Here is a 22,709-nt window from a genome sequence, read left to right on the forward strand (position 1 = left end):
TAATCCCTAATATGTAAGCTAAGACCCTAATATAGGTGACTTCCTCTGTAGACATTTTACACTACTACAGACATTTGATGCATATGTTACTTAAACTAGTACAATTTTTAAGAGGATCTTCCCAAAATATGACTATTTCCTATTTGCAGACCCACATAACCATGTTTTACTGACAAGCTCAATCTAATAAAGAAATATCTTTACCTTGCAGAGTTTGGTAAGCTACAGTCACAGTACGCATGCATCCCCAGCCCAAATTCCAAGCACTGAGTTTCTCCCCTGGTAAGCTGTGGATAATGTACAATACATGAGCGAGTGCACACAGGCACCTCTGCCCTGCACCACCCCGGGTTTCCAGCCTAGCAGGGTTCCTCTGAGCAAATCTAGGGTGCTCTGTCAAGCTTTTAATTTAGTATCCTCTGTGGTAAAGTACAAGAAATAATATGTTTTCCTCCTCTTTCCTGCTGGCATAAGGATTCAGCCTCAGAAGGTTGTTTACGGGGAAGTTGAGAGCAGAAGCAGAGATTTGGTGTATGTGCCTCAGAACAAGCAGGGAGTGAAGCACAGTGATCTCCTTTCACGTGCAGCACCACAACGAAGGGGACAAACATAGCTTTCCTGAAAGATGGGCTACATCTCTCCAGGGAACCTCTGCTGCACAGATTGGCATGGATTTTCTGTAGCCTTGGTGATTTGGAAGTCAGCAATACAACGCTGTTTTCTTTTACTCCCTCATGGGGTACGGGGTGCACAAACGACAGGCCTTCTGTACGTCTAGCAGAAGGATTGACAGTAGTTTCTAGTTCTGGAGACTGTAAGACTCTTAAACCTCAGTAAACCCTCAACTCATGGCCAGCCCATTCCAAATATGAAATTGCAATGTCAAATCTCACCTCCTAGGAACAGGAATGAAACTAAATTCCACCCCTTCCCCCCCAATAAATGTTTCAGTAGAATAATCGTTTTAGTTTTGATTATAGCATCAAGTAGAAATGGTACCTTTTTACTCATAGATCACTTTTAAACAGGTGAAAAAAGTACTTTGCACATAAAAATTCAGAGAGAGGCTGTACATAATGTTGCTAGCAATGAAAGGAAAGGTCATATATTTAAAAAAAATGTGAGTGGAATCAGGGGTATCTGCAAAGTTACAAAAAACTAATTTGAAAAACAACTTCAGCCAGAAGAAAAACTGGTTTATTTTAGTTTAAATATTTTCGTTTCTACTTTGTATTGACTAATGTCTCTGTTTTGTACTTTATTAGGAGAAAGAATTGAAAAATATCTAGTTAAAAGATATTTGATTTAATAAGAACCTAATAACTTGAACTATTGTTTTCTTGGCCTTATTTCTGATTTTTTACTGTAATGACATGGAAGACATAAATGTATTATTTTTATAGTTTGCATAGTACCTGTAGAAATACCATGCTATTTATAGTACTGATTTACAACTATATGAGGATAGCTTGTGACTATTAATTTAATTTTATCTATGGAAAGAGAACAAGGATGGTCTGACTATTTCCTTTCAAAACTTCAGAACAAGTCACCTTTGCACTGTCAATATTTGTTTTCTTGGAAGAAATCTGTACTGATTCCTTTTACTTAACGGGGTGAGGTAAAGAGAGCTGTTAAAGTATTTTGCCACAGCTCATACAGTGTTCACACTGAAGTCCAACCCTCAGCCAGCTCTCAAGTGAAGCTGATTCTAAATGGGTACGTAGTCATTTGGCCAAAGAGGCATAAGCAGCCAGATGTGCTACTTGTCAGTCCCTCGTGTGCTTTAACCACAGGGGCCCAGAAAGCTCAGGTGAACCTTTGACCTTTTCTTTATTTCTTTATCTCTTCTTCATGCATGAGAAGTCTTTGCACTTTTTTTTTTTTTTTTTTTAATGCTGTTAGAATGAAACTTGGCTTTTTGTATAAGGGAGTAATAGGTTTATAAGGACTGGAAATCACAGATGTGCACACTTGCTAGTGTCCGAAAGGGTTTTAGTTACACTTTCATTAGAAAAAAAAAAAGTGAATGTGAGGGGAGAAAATAGATTTAAAAGTGCTCATAACATCAGAGGCTAGCCAATTAAAAAGATCACTTGTAGAATTGGGAGAAAGGGAGTTCAGAATGGACAAGTTGAAACAGGAGCCCTCTTTGCCCAGAGCTAAAATGTATAATTTGCTAGAAGGGAACTTAATGGTTGTATTTGGAATAAGAGTAAATAGCACAGAAATGTCAATGATATCTAAATATGATCTGTTTTAAATAGACACTTTGAATACTAGTTGGTATATTTGCTAAATGAGTTGAAAATGGGATTAAACATTACTGGATTGAGGTAGTGCAGTCTTTTATAAATAGACACAATAGTACCAAGGTGAAGTCTTTGGAGAATCTGGCCCAGAGGAAGCTTTAGCATTTCTGAAGAACAGTCTGGCACCCTGAGTAGCTCAACATACACAACAGGAGCAGTAAAACCCTCTGTAGCTCTGGAGCAGTAAAACACTCTGTAGCTCTTTGTGAAAGGGACCATGTGTTGACATGAAAAGACATACCAGCTAATAGCTGACTATAAGCAGAGTGTTCACATAAGAGTGTACAATTCACAACACATAGAATCCTAAAATCCAGGTAACTCACAGACTTTAAAAAGGTCACAATGGAATATTAACTGGCTTTTGATTTGGGGGCTTTGAAAAGTTGTACCGAAAGGGGAATCACTCGTGACAGAGTGCTGTATTATTAAAACTATCAAAATCTATCAGATAATTTCTCATCTTTGGTTTGCTAGTTTGAAGAATGAAGGAGGGGCAGATCCACTGAAGTGTGAGGAGCTGCCAGTTTTGTGCAGAAAGAATCTGCTTTCTAACCAAAAGCAAGCACATGACAAAAGGAAGACACTTACCTGTGTGTGGCAAAAGGTATTAACATGGTGTTGTGGCACATTCATCAGCTCAACATACCCCACAAAGTTACATGCATTTTTATTGAAGCTAACCAGTAGGAAGAACAGACACTATTAAATGCCCATTTTTTTTCCTTTTTTTTTTCACTTATGCTGATATTGTCATGATGAAATCATACTACATTCCACAATAGAAGCCCCACTCCAAAAAAGAGAGGAAAATTGTCAGCTTTTCCCAGACTCTAGTTGCACAGTTATTCCAAGTCTTGCCAGTTATTCCAGTACTGAGATTCCTTCATTGAGAATTACACAAGACCACCCATGCCCTCCAGCCAGTCAGTCTCTCTAGGCTGTAGACACTTCTAGGCATCATTTTCAGATTATTCCTCTCCTTACCTCGCTGTAGACCTAGAATAATTCCCCTGAAGTCTGTATAGGTATTTCAATAAAAACACTGAAATGTAGGCTTCTTGTTTTTTAGTAAGCACTGTGCAGTTCTAACTTTACTGGTCATCAGTTTATCCCTTCATATAATTGTAGTTTGTGGGTTTAATTGCAGACGATGTCACAAATACTGCCACTCCACAGAACTTTCCAGAAGAATATGATACCTGATTTTTCAAATACTACATTGTTCATTTCTGCCCGTTATTAACCTGGCCAGGCTTTATTTTCAATATGAGTTCCAAAACCAAAGGGACAACTTTGGCAAGCATGGAGAGCCATAAAGGGAAGACAATGAGGTTTAAGACAACTGAAGCTGAGTTAGCCACGTCAGATGGAACCCATCTTCTCTGTGTCTTGTATATCCAGAGCTTGTGTGTAACAGCTCTGCATTGTGCAAACTGCTCTCCAAGAGTTGCAAACTGCATTCTTCAAAGTCTGCACAGTTATACAGTGTTTACCCTTTTGTTTCTTTCCAAAATACATGGAGAGTGTCCTTGACGCATTGCCTGAGGCTGCACAAGCTCAGCCCATTTCACCCATCAGCCTGTGTGTGCTCAGCGGTTTGCCATGGGCTCTTGAGATGTTTTTGTTTTCCAGTGCAGGAGCGAGAAGCTTTCAGTTGCCAAGTATGACATTATTTTTGAGATGGAGTAAGAAAAAAAAGCCACACCCATGGAGAAGTCAGGCAAATTCCACATTATTTTACTTCTTCTGGGAGCAGTATATCTTTCCATTGTAATCTCTTGTGTTTTCTCTTACTCTTTTTTTTATTCTAGTGGACCAGCAATCACATCATTGGAGGAATAGCTGTGAGTTCTCTTCAGTCACACAGGGAAAAGTTCCAACTAGCTATCAGACTAACTGGCCAGCTGAAACCCTGGCTGTATGCAGACACTGAAAGTCTTTGATCCAAATTTAAAGATATGAGAAATAGAAGAAAGTGAATTACTGTAATTGTCTGAAAAATGAATTAAAACTGAAGCTAGTGCTATTCTACAAGTCAGAACTGGCAGCTGGGCAACAGCATGAGGCTTGTGATCTGTAGCCCAAATTCATTCTTTTTCGGCCCATTTGCCACTACTGGGTTGATCTCTTGAGAGGCGAATGAGGTCTGAGTGGACTTCTCATTAGTTTTGCATTTCATTCCAGCTGTTATTTTGGTAATAAAAGCAATCCTTTTTAGGCTTAGGTTTGAGTACCTGTGTATTTAATCCCCACATACTGATGTGTCAGATGATGTCAGCTGGGAGTTTTTTTTAATATTTGGGAGGAAGAGAGAGGAGCAGGGAGAGTCTAAGTAAGGCTGAGCGAAAGGTAGGTTGTTTAAATGCTAAAATTGTCTTTCTTTGCAAGTTTACCTTTCTGTTTCAGTGTAAAAGTGCACTTTGCAGGTTTACTGAGGTAGCCTGTAGACAGTGAGGTCATGATGTGCCCTTTGAAAATTGACAGAGGCTGCTACTCCACAAATCTGTAGTTTTGAGGTGTTAATACATTTTCATTGATATACCTACCAACAACTGTGCCTCTGAATTGTAGTGAAGAGCTATCAAAAGTTGCAAAAATCAATGTCTTAAATAACAAAAGTACGATAATAGCTTCTTAATTTATTTTCTGACTGAAAAAGCTCTTCACATTAACCTACATGCACAATCTTTCTTTTCCTCCCAAGCATACTGTTGCTAAGCTGCAGAATTACTCTTGTTGCCAGAGCTAATGAAAACTCATTGAGAAAACACAGCTCAACCACTGAAGTATTTCATCATGGTTTCTATAATAAAGAACCTACTTCACTGTGATGAGGAAGAGGAACGCTTTTCATTATATTCCTTTCTCTCCTTCAAAGAACAATCTCCCCAGAGACTCAGCCAATCTCTGTATATCTAGGATTGGCATTACTGCCCTTGCTGCAGTAATCCTTGCCTTTATTGATGTTACCAACTTCAGCTGCAATTTTAGCCATCCTACTTTATCCGCAGATCTCCTTAAATCTTTGTTCCTTTCTTCGTCAGTCACTTCTTAACCTTACTCTCTGTAAAAAAGGGCAACTTGGTGTATGCAGGTTTGGTTACAGTTTCATTATTATTATCTTTTTAATCAAATTAGGATTAGTTATTAGGTAACATCAGGCATAAAAAGATCAAGTTAAATCCCTAGTGCTTAGCTTTTATTCATTCTTCAGTAAAGAAAAAAATGTAAAATTTATGCAGGTAGGAGCTGAAAAAGGCTTGCAGGCCAGTATTCCACATTCAAAAGAATTACATTAATAAATTAATTGAAATGGAATGGTGAATTAAAGGGTGGTATTTTTAGACATACACAACTCTGAATACAGAGGAATGCTGATAAAAGAAGCTAAGCTGTCTATAGCAAAAATAAGGAAATAGGTATGTAGGACAGTGGGTATCACATGCAACTAGGCAAACCATTGCTTCCTTATTTAGTGTTTTCTTGTTTCCTGTATCAGTATTTCAGTTAATGGTATGCCTTTACCTGGTGTCTATACACACTTGTCTGTATATCAGATAATCATCTCTATATACCAAGTCTAGAAAGTTAGCAAGCTCTGCCTTACATCTGGGAAGGATAATAGAAACACGTATTCTCACTCAGAAAACAAAGCAGCTGGAGGTCAACAAATGGCATTCCCCTTTCAGTGAACCTTCAATGAACCCTTAGTCCAACATGATGCCAGAAGGGTCATAGTATTGGAGATAACAAACTCTACCAAAAGAGACAGCCACACTTGATGCCACAGTTCATTCACAACTGTATTTATAGAAATCTCCTCTTGCTATTTCTCCTTCTAGAATAGTAGAATAATTCTCCACAATTTTCTTCTTTTCCTGTATTTCTTTGTTGCTTGCTATGATTAAATTATCCTTTGTAGTTTAACTTCTACTCTTTTATTAAATTTGATTTTGCATCCAAGAGGCCACCCAGACTTTCACATTGACAGGAAGCAAGCTGCTTTCTGGATGTGGGTGTTTGGGATGACTGCTGAAGCCAAAGAAAGTTTGGTTTGTGAGAAGAGTAAAGGTCAACCCTATCCTTAAATATTTTCCTGTTGTTTTTTTCCCTTGAAATACATTTTTCTGGTATATTAAATGCATTCACTCTCATCAGAGGAGTGATTTCATCATCAGAGGCTGATTTTCATCAGCCATGTGATTTCAACAGATTGTACATTAAGTTTTAGGGTGTTTTCCTTTTTAAATTACTGTAATGCCACAACCTGCTTCACTGGACACAGGGTTTGGTCACATCCCCTAGAGGACTTCAGAGGTTGGACACAACTGGAAATTATTCATTTCATCATCAGAGTTCACTGCTTGTATTGCTGAACATCTAGGATTTTTATAAGTACTTTCAATGTTAAATTAATTAAGACTATTTTTTTTTTTCTTAATGTCTAAACGAAGACACAACTTCAAAACCAAATTCTTCCAAGCATTGGAGGGTGCAGTGAAAATTATTTTATTTAAGCTTACTTTATTTCTGTATGGATTTGGAAGCTGGAGGTGGGTCTGTCACTGATAGGTATCATTTAGGAGATGTGGCTGTCCCTACTGCTGGCTCAGTGGGAGTAGGAGTGCTGTGCCGAAGCCCCTCAGGGAGACATGTTCAGTGGGTAGCATGCCTGCTGTTTAAACACACAGAATGTAAAAGCATTTCACTCTTTTTCACACCATGAAGACTGACACAAAGAGTGAATTTAGGAGCACATTCCAGAGCTGCAGGCTACCATCAATCTTCAAGTGATCACCAAGTGGTATTTGGGTGCACAATAAAAGTCATGTTTAGTGCGCTGAGCATATCCTGGTGGATTAGAGTCCACTTAACTCTAAAGCCTGTTATGCTGGTATTTTGCTTTTTGACTTAAGACATGTCACATAAAGTCTCTGAGTTGCATATGTAAAGCGGAGGGAACAGTTTGGTATTTATTTGATCAGGTTGTTTTTGGGTTTCGCCTGGTAATGTACAAAAAATGCCTTTGAAATTAAAATGAAATAGCTGGAGGAAGGTATTTGAAGTGTGTTTCACTTGCAAAAAGAGATATTTTTTAGTTTGTTTGTTTTAAGTCAGGCTCTTCAGACTTAGTAAGCTCAGCCAAAACTCTGGTTTGGATTTAAGAGATAACTTTATGCTTTTCTGTTTAGATTTCATCTGAATGGAAAGACATTTAAATAAATAAACCTTCTGCAGTTACTCACTCTGTATTTAAACTAGACTTGCCATATTTATTTGGCAAGTTGACCATCTAGTATTTGGCCAAAAGAGGGGAAAAAAAAAAAAGCATAAGAATTCCCTCTCTTGCTATCCCCAGGTAGAAAAAAAATTGATAAAATCTACTTGTTTATATTCAACTCCCAGACATGAAGCACCTCACGGATACAAAACTATCACTCTTAGATACTGGTAGACTCTAATAGGAGTGAGCTATTAGTTAATTTAGATGTGCTGAACATCAACAAAGAGAAAAATGAAGATAAATCATTGCTTCCAGATAAAAGACAGAGGAGCCAAGAAGAGTAACATACTCTGATCAAATTGGCACACTGCAGGTATAGGAAGTGGTAGTGGACAGTGCAGGATAGAAATCAACCACAGCCAACCACTTATCTCTGTAGCAAACTATTACTTGTAGCAGAGGATGATGCAAGTGCCCTCAGTATACAACTCTGTCACCGATTCTGAAACAAAATAAAAATTGCAGTAATTTTAAAGGCAAAATTCATAGGTCATGGCCTTTATATATGCCCTGTACTCATATTTTGGAAGCACAAGCAAAATAATGTGGCTATTATTTAAAGAATAATGTACAAATATCTAGAACAAAAGAGATTTGTTTCATGATCAGAACAGGCAACTATAAGTCAGTACTTATGGGCACTTGCTCTCTGACCTTAAACAAATCTCTCACCCTCCGTTTATGTCAGTTTAACCATCTGCTATATGTTTATAACAACACTTACCTGTCTTTCGTAATTATTATCAAGTTCAGCCAATGTATACTTACTAAAAAAAACAAATGAAAGGCACTTTTATGTGCAAGGTATTATTCTAATTCATATTCCTGCTAACTATTTAAGCTTACTGCATAATACATTTAACTCACTCCCTTTTACAGGTACAAACGCTTTAGTATTTCTGTGTCATATAAAGTAATGTTGCTTAATGTACAGTCCATTTCAGCTTCATTACATAGGTAAAGTCATGAATTCTATTGTAGTAGAAAGGAACTCTCTACCACATGATTGCGACAAAGTAGAGACAGTTATGAATAGCTTTGTATCACAACTGGTTTACTAAAAGCATGTCAACTTCACTAGATTTGCCCTTGAGGAGGAATGCCAAACAGTGACCTTTTGAACTCTTAACTTGAACATAAAATATTTTTAACAGGTTTAAGTCTTTTAGATGGTGTTTAATAGGGCTTTCACTATCATGTAAGACCTGTTTTGACTAGTTCCCATAAATGTCTTCATCTTCATAGCATTTCCAGTATACTTCAACTGTTTATCAGTTATGAAAAAATACAAGCAGCTCTAATAACTTTTAAATCTGAACCGATTTCTCATAACTCTTCTTCCTTGGTTCTGTTTACTGATCATTGCCTGTTTATTGAGTGGTTTACTAGCACTGAGAGTTCCCAGAAGCAGAGGTCTCTTGCATCAGATACATACTGAGTGTAGAGTAAATAATTTCAACTTATTTTATGTAGTTTTGGTGGCAAACTATAGTAAAGCCTAAATATTACCCACTGAAGACACTACAGTCTTGAGATACCTGTCTTTCTCATTTATGCTACAGAAGTTATCAAATCTACTCTTTCTATAGGAATACCATTAGTCTGAGAATTACAACACTCTACTGCAAAAAAAATTTCAAAAATTGTTGAAATATGAGCTCAGGGTGATAAATGGTCTAGAAGTTCAGATGCTTGGACTCCTAGCATTAATACTAAGCTACAGTGCAGACAATCATGCTTAACAATGTGATTCTCAGCTTTGCAATACCTGTCAAACTCTTCTCCTGGCACAGCAACCCTAAAGCTGAACTGAGAAGAGCACAAGTATCCAGTTGCTTGCAGGAATGATTCAGGCATTATCCTTCTGCCTTTTTTTACGGTTACCACAGACCATTTGGTGCAGGTTGGTACAGCCTGGCCATGCAGAATTTACGTAGATAAATTATTTTATTCTGTATGCCAATAAACCTTAGGTAGTCACCTCGTTTCCCAGTGCAAAGAGAAACACTATTCTGGGCATGCCCTGTAGTAGAGCTTTCATCTATTAATATTTCTGATTAGGAGCTAGGCTGGATTTTCATGAATTAGTATTCTGAATTTAGGTTCTTAATTTCCACCTAGATGCCAGTTTAGGTGTAGGAATATGCTGCTGGTTATACTTCCTTACTATACTGTACTTCTCTTCCTCTAGCTTTGGGCATGTCACAACTACTGTCATCTCTTCTACAGGTAAACTCAGTACTGCAATACCACTTTGTATTCCAGAATATTTCACCAATACCTGTTGATTTCATAACAAAGGAAACATTCTGGAGCTGGTCAAAATATGTTCTTCCTTTTGCATTTCATTCTATTTTCATGTGCCACACTAAAATAACCCTGCAGATATGATACTGCTACACTCAGAAGTCTAATTCCTGAGTTTAATCAGAGGAGGCAAAGTGGGCTGTCCCAGACTTGTCACTGCCTATCAGATGTCCTATCCCTTTATCATGCCAAATCAATGCTCAGTACTCCAGACATAGAACAATTAATGATTTACAAATTGTAAGACAAAGTACACACAAAGAAGTTCACCCCTCAGTGTTCCTCATACCAAATGAAATGGTCACAAACCTTGCACTGCCAGAAAATACATCACCTTCTTCAGATTTATAACATGACAGGACAATGGGAGCACTGTATTTTGGGGTTGGATAAGAGAAAAGGGAAACCTCAACAAATAGTAAATATTCTGGGGAGAAACAGTCTGCTGAAGGAGGGAGGAATAAAGGAATCATTATCAGGTGTTCTCTGAAATGAAGGACAGTGACACAACAACATACCTTGCTCACAGTGGCATAATTTTCTCTTTTGTTATTGATTTTAACCTTCTTCTGTAGGTTCCTGTTTAGTTTTTGTTTGTTTTGTTTTATTTCTCTATCGATTGGCAACGAAGCCTGTATGATTAACTCCGACTAGATATCTAACAATTAGAGCACAACACTAGAAGTAGGTGAACTTCCTCAATATAAAACCACAACTTTGAACCATCTGGTAGCTCAAGGGAGAAATCTAACAGTGACAGTAAAAAAAGTATCTGAAAAGAGTTAACTAAGGGTTTCATTTGTTTGAATAATTTACTTTGGCCCATGGAAATAAGAAGCATCTAATTTTTTATGAGTAAAGAATTGCATCAAAAAACCTCCAAGCAGGAAAAAAATCACGCAGATAGGAGTGTAATGAATTAACTTTTATCTTAATTAACTTTTACCTTTGTTCTATCATCTTAGAAAGCAAGCAACACATGAGGAGAGGAAGGAAGTGCAGATAATAAAATATCTGCAATTTGAATATATTTAAATTAATTTCCTGACACCACTGAATGCCACCTAATGTCCCCCTGCCCCTCATACACTAAGCCAATAAAAAAACAAAGGTCCTGAAAGCACTATTTATAGAAACAGTCAGAATGTGACTTTTTACCGATGCAAAAAAAATAATCACATGAATAAATATTTGCAAGTTCAGTCAGGCTATATGTTACCAATATTTTGAAGCTGTTCAAAAAAAGCACTGTGCAGATCATGTAATTAATACAGTTTTTCTCCTTCTATTCTGCTTTCCTTTCTCCAGCTCCCTAATGAGGCAAAGGACTGTGCTTTTAGCTGGTATTAACTTATGCACATTAGTTGAAATGACAGATAGTCCAGGTCCAAGTGTGATCTATAGTATGATTCCAAACATTGGTTAACTTCTCCTTTTTAAAATTATAAAACGCAGTTGTTAAAAGACAATTTTGTGCTATGCCTTGGCACCCAAATTATTCATATCCTGAAAAAATTCTGCTTCAAGTTGCTAATACCAAAAATCCATTCAGTTGTTCAGATATGATATTTAAAATCTCATACAAGTTTATTTATAACTGCTGTATTATTTTAATTAAAATAAGACTTATCAATTATACTAATTAATAGTGGTAGTGTGTGTATATGTGCCTAACAAGTGAATATGGAGTGTAATTTGTTTGAACTCTTTTTTCAGCTGTAATGATACTGTTACTCAGGAGACATTAGTACTTGGATACATTTAATTGAACAAAGGAAACTATGTCAATAGCCTTGGGAAAAACATTCTAATAAGAAATGAGCAAGTATTTAAACAAGTTTGCCTCTGTACTGAAAAAAAAAAAAAAAAAAAAGTAGAAAAAGAAAAAAAATAACTGCTGATTAAGATACAGGGCCATAAAAAATGTGCATTACCATTCCTGAATAGACAAAATATCAAAATATTCCCAGAATCTCCTCACTTTTGCTATATGTCAATGCAAAAAGCACTTAATTATTGTGGATGTGTATGTCAGAATGCCACACAGCAATATGGGACATTATTTCTGGTTCCATTTCATGACACAGGCAATGATGCTCTGGCATCTTCTGTCTCAGTTTGTGAATTCATTAAGCTGACACATTTTTGCCTGTGTCTCTCCTCTAAAATTATAGTGAGTAGTTGTTGAAAGCCAATTGAATGACTTTTAGCTGGCATTACCCAAGCTTTTCTGACTGAAAAACCACATATTCCTCATAACAAGCACCTTTTAAATTAACCTGAGGTTGCTACTGGCCAGATGCATAATCTGTGTATTTCTTCTTCTGGTTTGGCTTGTCCTGTTTATTTAGATGGTAAACTCCTCAAGATGGGACCAAAGACTGCTTCTGAATCTCTGTGCAGAAGGGTGGGGACAACATATTACATAATTTCAGTTGACTGCAATAGCGATGCAAGAAAAAATTATATAGTGGCTTAAATAATTTGGAAGGGCATTCATACAAACTTCTGTACTTTTTTTAATTAGTTCTTAAATAGTGCTTTTGGTTGAAACACTTTAGGTTCCTACTTTTCATTCTGAGCAGTGTCAGAGCAATATTCTCTTTGGAAACCTTCCTTCAGGTTGCCTTCTTTCTGCTTCATTCTTTCAGGAGATCCAGGATAAATATGTTATCATTGCTATTGAGTCACTCAACCACATCAGCAACTCAAACCAAAGCCAAATCCTCTGTGGCCGTTACGATTACAAACAGTCTAAGCACCATCTTCTGAAGCAAATATGCTGGCAAGAAGCTGCAGGAAAGTGATATGAAACAATGGCCTTTGAATATTAAACAAGGCAGGTCAGTAGAAGGTCAAGGATATTTTGTATGGCAGCACAAACCACAAGCACAAAGTCAGGATTGCCATTAAGTTACAACAGATCTGCAAATGTTATAAGAGGAAAAGCAAGGGTATTCTTCCAAACATCAGTAGCTCCATCACTCTTTCTGACACAGTGAACACATAAAAGGGGCTCAGGAGGTCCATTTTAAGAGTTCCATGTTATCTGAGGGTAGGGACATTGCTTGCACCGGTCTTTCTTTTCCATTAATAAAGTCAAAACCTAAGAAGATGTGAGTTTGTCTATACACTGATCGGGCAGGCTGTAGAAAGTCATCCAAGTCTGCTGCAGGCATCTGGTTTGAAGTACTGCATTTAGAAGCCCAGTTTCTCAAAGTTCTGTATATTCTTACTGAGACAGAAAAATTAGAGGGTCGAGCAGAGCAGAGAAGTAGCTTAGATGTGCTGAAGCTCCCTCTAAAGAAACTCGCCTCAATTTACTGAGTTGAAACAGGGCCTAAAGAGATGAGGCTCTAACTCCATTTTACCAGTAATTCTCAGCTTACTTGATCTGTATAGGGTTATGCTTCATGTTGTCCATTCCTCATGAGACCTCAGAACAGGTGGAAAGTATATCTTCTTGAATAAAAGATCACAGACATTTTTCAAAACACCAAGCCCATAGGTCAGTGCTTATATATTTTTCCTTGCAAGACTTTTAAAATGCTGCAAATGTCATGCATGTCTCTTACAGGAATCAGTAGCAACATGAGAGTAGCAAACTGTAACTTTAGTTAATAAACTTCCATTTTCCTTTTATGCCCTTCCAAAGAGATTAAACACTTTCAGAGTTCATCCAGCCTCTGTAGATCTTTATCCCTGAGTTAGCTCCTTTTGCAATCAATGGAATTCACAAGATTCCACTGTAAGATTGGTGGCTGTATTTTCAGTAGGACAAGACTAAAAGGTTGAAATAAACCAGGAACTTTTAAAGAATTCAAACAGGGTACAAGAAGAAAACAGGGGCAGATATTCATCTGCTACATTTGTAATACGGTCTGCTCCAGTAAAATATTTAGCACACAGAGTTTAACTGAAAACATACAAGAAGTTCCACTAGGACTTCTCAGGAACTCAAGCTAAGCATTTTAGTGAATGCTTTGTTGGACCAGTTTTTAATTTCAAGTCAAAAAGAAGGTGAAGAAAGACAATCATATATAAGGGAAAAGAAAGAAAGAAAGAAAACAAGAAAATATTTGGTTAGTTATCACAAATGGGAATAGAAATGTTAGTGGTTTAAAATACACTGTGGTGTCTTACTGAAAGATAGGAAGCTAAATTTTATCTGGAAGTTGTAAATAAACACTGGGCTGCCATAATTATGTATTGCTATCCCAGCAGAGGAGATAATCAAAAGAAATAAGAGGGTAGTGGGGGAAAAAAAAATAAAAGAGTGAGCGAGAGAGAGCAAGAAGAGGATAAAATTCCATTCTAGAAATAAGATTGCCAATACAGCTGAAAATTGGTTTGCATGCTGTTTACTCCCTCCTGCCTCAATGCTCTATTGCTTGGATGCATTTAACAACAGCCATTTTCAAAAATCCTTCTAGATGAAGGAAACAAAGAGGGATAGTGGAAGGATACCCTTCATGCACCCACAATGATAATATATGAATCTGATAATTTATTTGTCAGACAGTATTCATTTAGTTCAGATTCAAAGGAAAATTGCAACTTTTTACGCAACACAAACAAGGCAATTTCTATCAGAAAGAGTTGCACCTTTGTAAACAAGTCAAAGAAGAGAAATCATAAACATAGAGAGTGAAAGTGATCTGGCCAGTCATCCAAGACCATAACTGGGAAGGGTACTTACTTCCAAGGCCCACTTTCATGTCCTGTAAGATGAAGGGTAGCACCTTGGCTTCTTCTGAAGCAAAGGGAGAAATCACTTGGAACAGTCACCTCCAAGGAGGCTGCATGCGACACTGCCACAATCCCTCCCAGGAGTCCCACAGCAAGCTGGCTACTCTGAAACATTTCCAATGGCCTTTGAGGGACCAAGTACTCTGTCTGTGTACTTGCATGGGTAGCAAATAAACAGCACATGCTTGAGGATGAAAATGTGGAAACCCCTACTTTAAACAGCCATTAATGGTTTGTGGGCTTAACTAAAGATAACAATGGCTGGAAACACAATATGAATTTGGTTTTTCTATATGGTTTCAAACTATGCTGTGCAGCATCCAAGACTGTTCCTGAGACTCAGTCCAAAGATTTTCAAATTTTCCTCTCCTGGGAGGATAGATTGGTTGTATATCCCTGGAAAACCTGTCAGGAGGAAGTTGGCTCTTACGAAGCCCACACTAGTACACTTCACTCCCAGCCTTCCACATTGCAGAAAATTGAGCTCAGATGTCACCCAGTCCATCTGCCTCTCCTACCTCCTAAACATGATTGCCTTGTGTTTTAATGTTATATATTTCACTTGTTTAACAGCTACTAATAAAAGTGCTTGAGGAAAAAAACAAAGTTTCATGTGGGCAAAAAGAAGTATCTTTTCTCTTATAAACTTAAAAAACCCACACAAACACAGATATTCTAGAGAGAAATAAGCATGCAGTCTAGCAACCCAATTTCAGCACACAACAGCCTCAAAGTACGGTATGTGAAATGACAAAGGCTTGTTACTTCCACACCTTGTCACTGACATTGAAGTCCACTGACAACTGACATTGTATTGACATTCGTTACTCTTGCTATACTTGATGTGCTTTGCACTGAACATATACAAAAATATTTGTTATTTCTGTTTCTTATTAGCAGAGAATTTATGTCACTGCATTAGAATGCTGTTATTGAATAAACTCATCACCACCCTGAAAACAAAAACAACAGGGAGAACAGGAAGAAAAGAAAAAGAAAATCCAGATACACATCCAGAGAGAAAAAAGTTCTAAAGTTCCTTAAAAAAAATACAAATTTTGGCCAATGTATGTGTATCTTAGCAAGTCAGTGTCCCAAATGCAAATTATAAGGGTTTCGGCCCAAAAAGTAGAAGAATTTTTAAAACAGGCATTGGCATGTCCAATAGCAGAGATGTGCTTCAAAGAAAATTCAGAGAGTGAAGAAAAATGTATGTTTGCCCCTGTGTGCTTAGACAAAGGCAGCAGGATACACTGGTCTCCAGTTAAACCTGTCAACCTCTTTTGCATCATCAAAGAAAGGTGCAAATTTTCACTACTCTTATAAATCTCACTGCGTTGAGGAATATTGCACAGGTCAAAAGTGCAGAGGAATATTTTTTTTTAAGAAACAAACAAACACACCTGGCAGAGAAAGAGCAGTGTTACAAGCAGTCTGAATAGCAAGACAAATACGATCATTTTTTGCTAAACATTGGCCTACACTGGTAGGAAAGAGCAGAAATGTGACTAAACCTAATTCAAGACAATTTCTACTAAAGGAGATCAGGAGTTGAAGATTTCAGAAAACAAAGTTACTGGTACTGGAAAGATCATAAAGCAGTCATGGAAACGAGCAAATAATTTCTGCTTTATAATGAGAATAGAAGATGACTCCATCTCTATGAAATAAAATAATAAAACTCTCTCCTTTCCTCTGAATGAGGCCAGTTGCTAAGATTTGAAGAAATTTGTTAATTTCTTCCTCAAAATCTTATTGTGAATGTTGTTTCTCACTATTCTCTGGCTCTCTCTAGAAGAAGAGTTAACTCTCACAGGAAATGTGGTAGCACGTCCAGTTTGTTCAGAAGTGGTTTGATATTTCCTGAAATTCAGTAATTTTCAGAGTTACTTTTTCAGTCATTCCTGACAAACTGAAACATGATTTCAGACAAAGAGATAGTCAATCAGTAATCCTGTCTTACTCAGAGCTTGGTCCAAGCCTGTTAGAGACCTCCCAAGTTTTTGTTGCTGAAGACCCCAGGCTCCACATGTGGGGTCATGTGAACGGTTACAGCCCCCACATCAGGGCACCCGCAGAGGGCGGGCAGGGCATGCCGGCCAGGGACTAGAGCCAAGGACTTCTGCAAGGGAGCGTGCTTTCCAGAAACTGCTCCTGAGCTCTTCCTGGGGTGAGATATCCTGGACTTTCTGATCTGCAAGCTCATTTTCCTGGTGCAGCAGGATAATCAGCAGGTCCTGGCACACACATCACTCCAGAGGCAGAAGGAAGCCAAGTAAGGAATTGATCTGAGGGCAACCATGTGAGAGAATCTTTTGTATAAAGCATGATTTATCAGGTATAATATTAGCGGCAACAGAAAAACTTTACAATCAAAATGCAATAGTAAACATTGTTTTCAATAGGCCAGGGAGACAGTGAACTGATGCACACTTTGTTAAACAAGGCGACCATAAAGTTAAGCAGAAAAAGTACATCTGAGAAAGGACTGAGTACAGATGGAATGTAAATTGGCCTTCAAACTTGTGTTTATCAGCAGCAAACTAAATCTTGACTTTATTGAGGCTGTCCACATTGGTGCAACTGACTGAGCTATAAAAATAGGCCACATAATAATGAGGTTTTAGATAATGTTTCCCAGCACAAATGTTTCACAGAAGCTTCATTTCTTGCCTAACACTGCATAGGGAAATCATAAATACTAGTTAGAAGTATATAGGTCTTTATGGTCTCATAATACATTTGTATCTGTTACAACTAGGATTAAGATGTATACAGCTAGACCTGCAGGCTAAATAACAGTAGATTTAATTAATATGTTAAAGCCATATAAAGTATTCAGCTTTCTAAGTACAACAATTTTATTCATCCAGGCTCACTGAATACCAATAATTGCCTAACAGCAAATCTAGCTATGAGACAATGAAAGCATTCAAATGGCAAAAATTACATGTAGCAATTAGTTAAGATGGTAAAACTAATGAAGCAAGTGTTCGTAATGGAAAAAAAAAAAGACAGAAAATACTATATAAAAATAGTAAAATGCATGTATTATTTCACTTGATAAATAAACATTTTGTCTCTCAAAATTAGTGCCTTCTCCCTCCAGGAAAGCACACAGCCTCACAGCTGGCATCCAGAAAGAGCTCTAATCCTGCTTGCTCCATACATCCAGGGAAAAAGCAGTGGAACTGAATTTTTTGAGGTTTTAATCTTCAGTAGGAACAGCCTACTTGAACAGAATGAAGGATCTTTCTGTGTCCAGATCAGCTGCTTCAGCATGAAATTTAGTATCCTTTCTTTTGAACTTCACTTGGGAGAAGGGTAGGGTGTGAACTACTCATATGGATGATATTTATTTCTACTTACATGAGGAAATCTGATGGAAGGAGAGAAACTGAGCCATTGCCTCCAAAGAATAAGGTTAGTACTCTCACCTTCTTTGCATACCATTTTGAGTATTAGATTTACAAATTTAGGTCATGTATAAAAGCAATTTAAAAAGTAGTAACCAACATTTATGTTGCAGCAGGTATGGAAACAATTGCATGCAGTAACACTGTCCCAAGGATCCCAAACCACTTCAGTTAAGTCTTAAAACATAGCCTGGAGAAGAGAAAACATAGTATAAAGAACACATCTCTCAACAACCAGCTCCAGGTTAAAGGTAATAGCTGTTTCACACCACATAGTAAACAACACTCAAGCTTGGGGTTAAGAATAAAAATGAATACTGAAGCCGAACAAAGATGCAGATGGCAGGTCAAACTCAAAAGTCAGAGGCTTATAATTTACACAGCTATTTATGGGCTCACACTCTATGTGTAAGTCTTCAAATTCTAGTAGCCTGACTTCTGTTTATCACTGCACGTAAAGGATAGCACCTCCAAACAGCACAAAACCATCAAATTTTATTCTGTTGGTACTGGTTAGGAGACGGTCAACCCCTGAACCAGCAGCTAAACTGCAGCAGCAGCTGGGCGTGCCTGGTTGCAGGTCCAGCTTCAATTAACTCCACAGCCTCAAGAGCTGGCAGGATCCTCATGCAAACCAGAGCAGCTGCAAAACCTAGGTGGAGTGAGGTCTCAAGCTGTCTGTAATGCACATTAATTTCCTGAGCGTGGAAAAATACACTGTGCAATATTTACAGTTAAAAATCTAACAAAGCTATGTTTTGACACTGAAGACAGAGTTCTCTGGCTTTTGAATATATATGTGGAAACTTGTCAGTAATTCTAGTTTATAGCTCATGTCATCCTTTATCTGTCCAGATCTAGATGCATAAAGATACCCAGGTATAAAGATTTGGAAAGCTTGGCCAGTGTTCTCACCAGTACTTGCCAAGGCTGAAAATAAGCATTACAGTGATCAATCTTCATGATGAACACTAATTAGCTGGCAGAATACTTAGGAGAACATGTATAATAAGCAAAAGGAACTGTTTTGTTTTTTTTTTTTTTACCCCCAGGAAAAACAAAAACAAAACCAAAAACAAACCAAACCAAATCAAAACAAACAAACAAAAAATTTAAAGGAAAATGCTTTCCATGTCACTGGATCTATTTTAACAGGCTAATGCTCTGGACATTCAGATTTTCCTCATTTGTTCTGTTCTTCTGCTTGGGTCTGTAAAAGGTACCTTGGCTGCATAGCATTTATGCCAAAATGTGCTGACAGTGCAGCGGATGATCAACAAGCACAACTTTGGGCAGAAGAGTTTTAAATGGTGAAACCTCAGCATGTGGACACAGATTTTTGTTTCTTTGGCATGATCTGTAACAATTAATTTATATCTGCTGCTTCTCATGCTCAAAATAAAAGTGGAATCCTCAGCAACTCAGAGGCTTGGATATTTGGAAAAGGTTTTTTTCTCTTTTAATGTCGTATTTCAGTAGCAGAAAGCCCATTCATCAGCCTTGAAAAATGCCATGTCCTTAAAAACCTTTTTAAAACATCCTTTGGAAACAATGATGACAGAGAAGTAGCATATTTGTTATTATTCACTGCTCTTTTGTAATGGAGAATTTGACCAAAAATAGCATGTTAAGCCTCCATAACTGTGGAGCATGGAGAACCCACAATAATCTTGGGACTAATTTTGTTATTTCTCAGTGTCAGCAAAAAGGGAAAACTCCCCAAAGAAGTTAAGAAGTCTATTGTTGTACACTTGACTGCTTGTGAATGTATTCTATAGCTGTGTGTCAAGCTTCTTTAAAACTAAACCAACATTGAGGAACACTGAATGATTTAATGGTCATGTGATTTTTTTTTTTTTTTCTGTTATACGCATATAACTGACCGACACTGCATTGCCTCCTGTAAAATCAAGTCAAATATGCCCCACAGAAATAGACAGTCTAATCATCACCTGCCAGTCCTCACTGATAGTCACAATACTTGTTAATTAACTACACAGAAAAGGTCAAGGAAGGAGGCATCGGAAATGAGAGTCCTGTGGTGAAGCCCTACATACAATTTGGTTTGACCAAAACAACTTACATCTGGAGGAAATTAGCACTCATACTGCAGATCCTCTGAACTCTGAGATGGTGGCCAAAGTGGCTTGGATGCAAATAGATGGATGTGTGTATATATAAACACAGACACACACGACTCAAAAAGACTGCCTGCTAAGTCTTCTGTAGGGTCAGTCACCAAGACATATTACAATCTGTGTCACATCTGTTAATGCTACGCTTGGTACTCAACCATAGACAGAGAAAAAAGCACAGAATGTGATTAAGTGGAAGATGGATATGTGGAGAAATAAAAAAAAAAAAGGAGAAAAGAACACTGTCATCTTTGAAAGCACATTAAACAGTGAAGAGAACTGAGCTTTCAGATGTAAAACACATGGCTAAGGCTTGTAATTTACAATACAAGAATCTAAAAATGTAAAGAATCTCATTACACCAGCCAGGTTAAACATTTAAATGCCAACATGGAAAATTATTCTGTTGCTAGTTTTCTTCAGAGCTTTGACTTCTGTTAACTCCTGCATCCCATCTTGACTCAGAATTGCCAGGTCTGTGTACATCAAGTAAGAGAAGAGATTGAAGTATGTTCTCAAAGCAGCTTTCCACCATTTACACTAATATCGTCCCACTGTTTTTACAATTTGATGGTTGACAAGGCCTAGAACTTTAATTAAATGCTAAATATAAAAGACTATGTCTTCAATATCAGTGGAATAAAGCCAGAACAATGAAACATTACTGCAAAACTGGCACGGTTTCATAGTAACTCTATATAGCCTTCTAGACCCAATATTTAGGTTTGCCACCACCAAAAGACTTACTGTTAAAATGCTTGAACACATTTGTCACTCCTCATAAAAGTGTGCAAAGGAAGGACATATGCAACACGTGCTCAGATTTCTTGTTTCCATACCCTTTCTTCAAAACATTCTTGCAAAATATGCCACCCAGAGCATGATGCCAAGTGCCTTAGGGGGTCACACTGGGTTTGCTTCACAGGACTACAATGATTATATCATGGTGGCATTGACATGCAGCCATGTCCAAACAGCTGCTAAAGAGATGACAGGATACCATCTGTCAGGAAAAAGCCATGCCCAGCTGCTGTCTAATCTGAAGATTACTTTGCTGACATGATGCAGATGGCATGAAAAGCTTCATTACCAGGTTAGTTAACCAAGCCAAAAAAGTCCAGTGTTACAATAGCAAAAGTCTTGCTACAGCTATGAAGCTTGAAGAAAACGGTGTTCACACCACGGCACAGCAGAAGACACTGAAACCTACCAGGAAGAAGATCAAAGTTAACAAGACAGTAAAAGATCTGACAGACTCTGCTGTCTGACTCTCTGCTGCTAGCTCTCTCTGCCAGGAAAATCTGTTCTTACAAACAAATCGCATCTGCCCTCAAAACACACATTTCTCTAAGGCTCCTCCATGACATACTGTCATATCATGGACTTCCGAGCAAGGAAACCAGCAGAGCCCTCCGTCCAGGTAACTGCCAGCAGCTGCCTCTGGATTTGGCTCTCAGAGCAAAGTTAATTCTGTGAGAGAAACAGATCTCACCCCAAGTGCAAGGGAGAACATTCCCATAGGTAGCTTTATCGCCCAGGTGAACAAGAAGGTTTTTTTCTGGAACCAGTGTTCTCTTTACTATCAAATTGAATTTAATTTTCTTCATTAATTTGCCCATGACCAAAATCAGTAATGTCCAAAGACTTCAAAGAGAACAGCTAGCAGAGATGAACAAGCCCACTGCTTCTCCTTCTGATGCTACCAAGAAAAAAAAGCTGAAGTACTCCTTTCAATATGTTTATAGCTTTACAGCACTATGATCTAGTTTTCTTCATGATTCACATTGTATGGCTGCTGGTTGGAATAAATTATACAGATTTCATTGCTTTAACAAGAAAAGTATGAGAAGAATTTTCCATCTAAAAGGTTTAGCAATACAATTTACTTTCAGTAAGATTTGTCCTGTCAGGCCGTAATTGCTTCTGAGAGTCTCACCCTTTAGTACTTTTACTAAAAAAGATAATGTCATTTCATAACACAGGCAGACAGCGTACTGTACTTCAGAAATATGTATGGTCCTTTAGCATCTGCCAAAATTAATACAATAAAAAAGATATGAAATAGTGCCAAATGCAGAAAGAGACTTTGTTTTAATCATGTACTTGGTTTACAATTAGCAAACGCAGTAATTCCATTTAAGGTTACAAACTGAGGATGCAGAAGTCATAAAGAAGAGTGCAGCTGGTAAAGAAGCCGGAAGAGTAACGTGTTCTTGTCATGCCTTTTCATTTTTTAAGGAAGAGATTTTAAATAACAAGGAATGCAGGGACAGTATCAAAACAGTTGCTCCATAACTAGTAATTTTTTTGCAATGCTTTCTCTGCATGCTATTTTGGTAGTATTCTATGAAATGCTAATTAAATAAACTGTAAAGTGTCTTTTTCTTCCAATACACTCTGTGTGGTTCTTGTGCATAAGTATACAAGAACTAGCATGATTAGTGATAAGCAAAGTAAAGATTTAGGAGCTGGAATTCCCTTTAGATATTTATGTAAAGCATAA

At 37.6% G+C, this 22,709-nt stretch overlaps 1 protein-coding gene across 1 annotated transcript in view; it reads right to left on the reverse strand.

Annotated features, from left to right (window-relative positions):
• Positions 1 to 22,709, reverse strand: part of SEMA3C (sema domain, immunoglobulin domain (Ig), short basic domain, secreted, (semaphorin) 3C) — a 106,415-nt gene that overhangs the window by 45,949 nt on the left and 37,757 nt on the right. The window lies entirely within an intron of this gene.

This window comes from Merops nubicus, unplaced genomic scaffold (genome assembly GCF_000691845.1).
Source record: "Merops nubicus isolate BGI_N331 unplaced genomic scaffold, ASM69184v1 scaffold12778, whole genome shotgun sequence".
Classification (NCBI taxonomy): domain Eukaryota; kingdom Metazoa; phylum Chordata; class Aves; order Coraciiformes; family Meropidae; genus Merops; species Merops nubicus.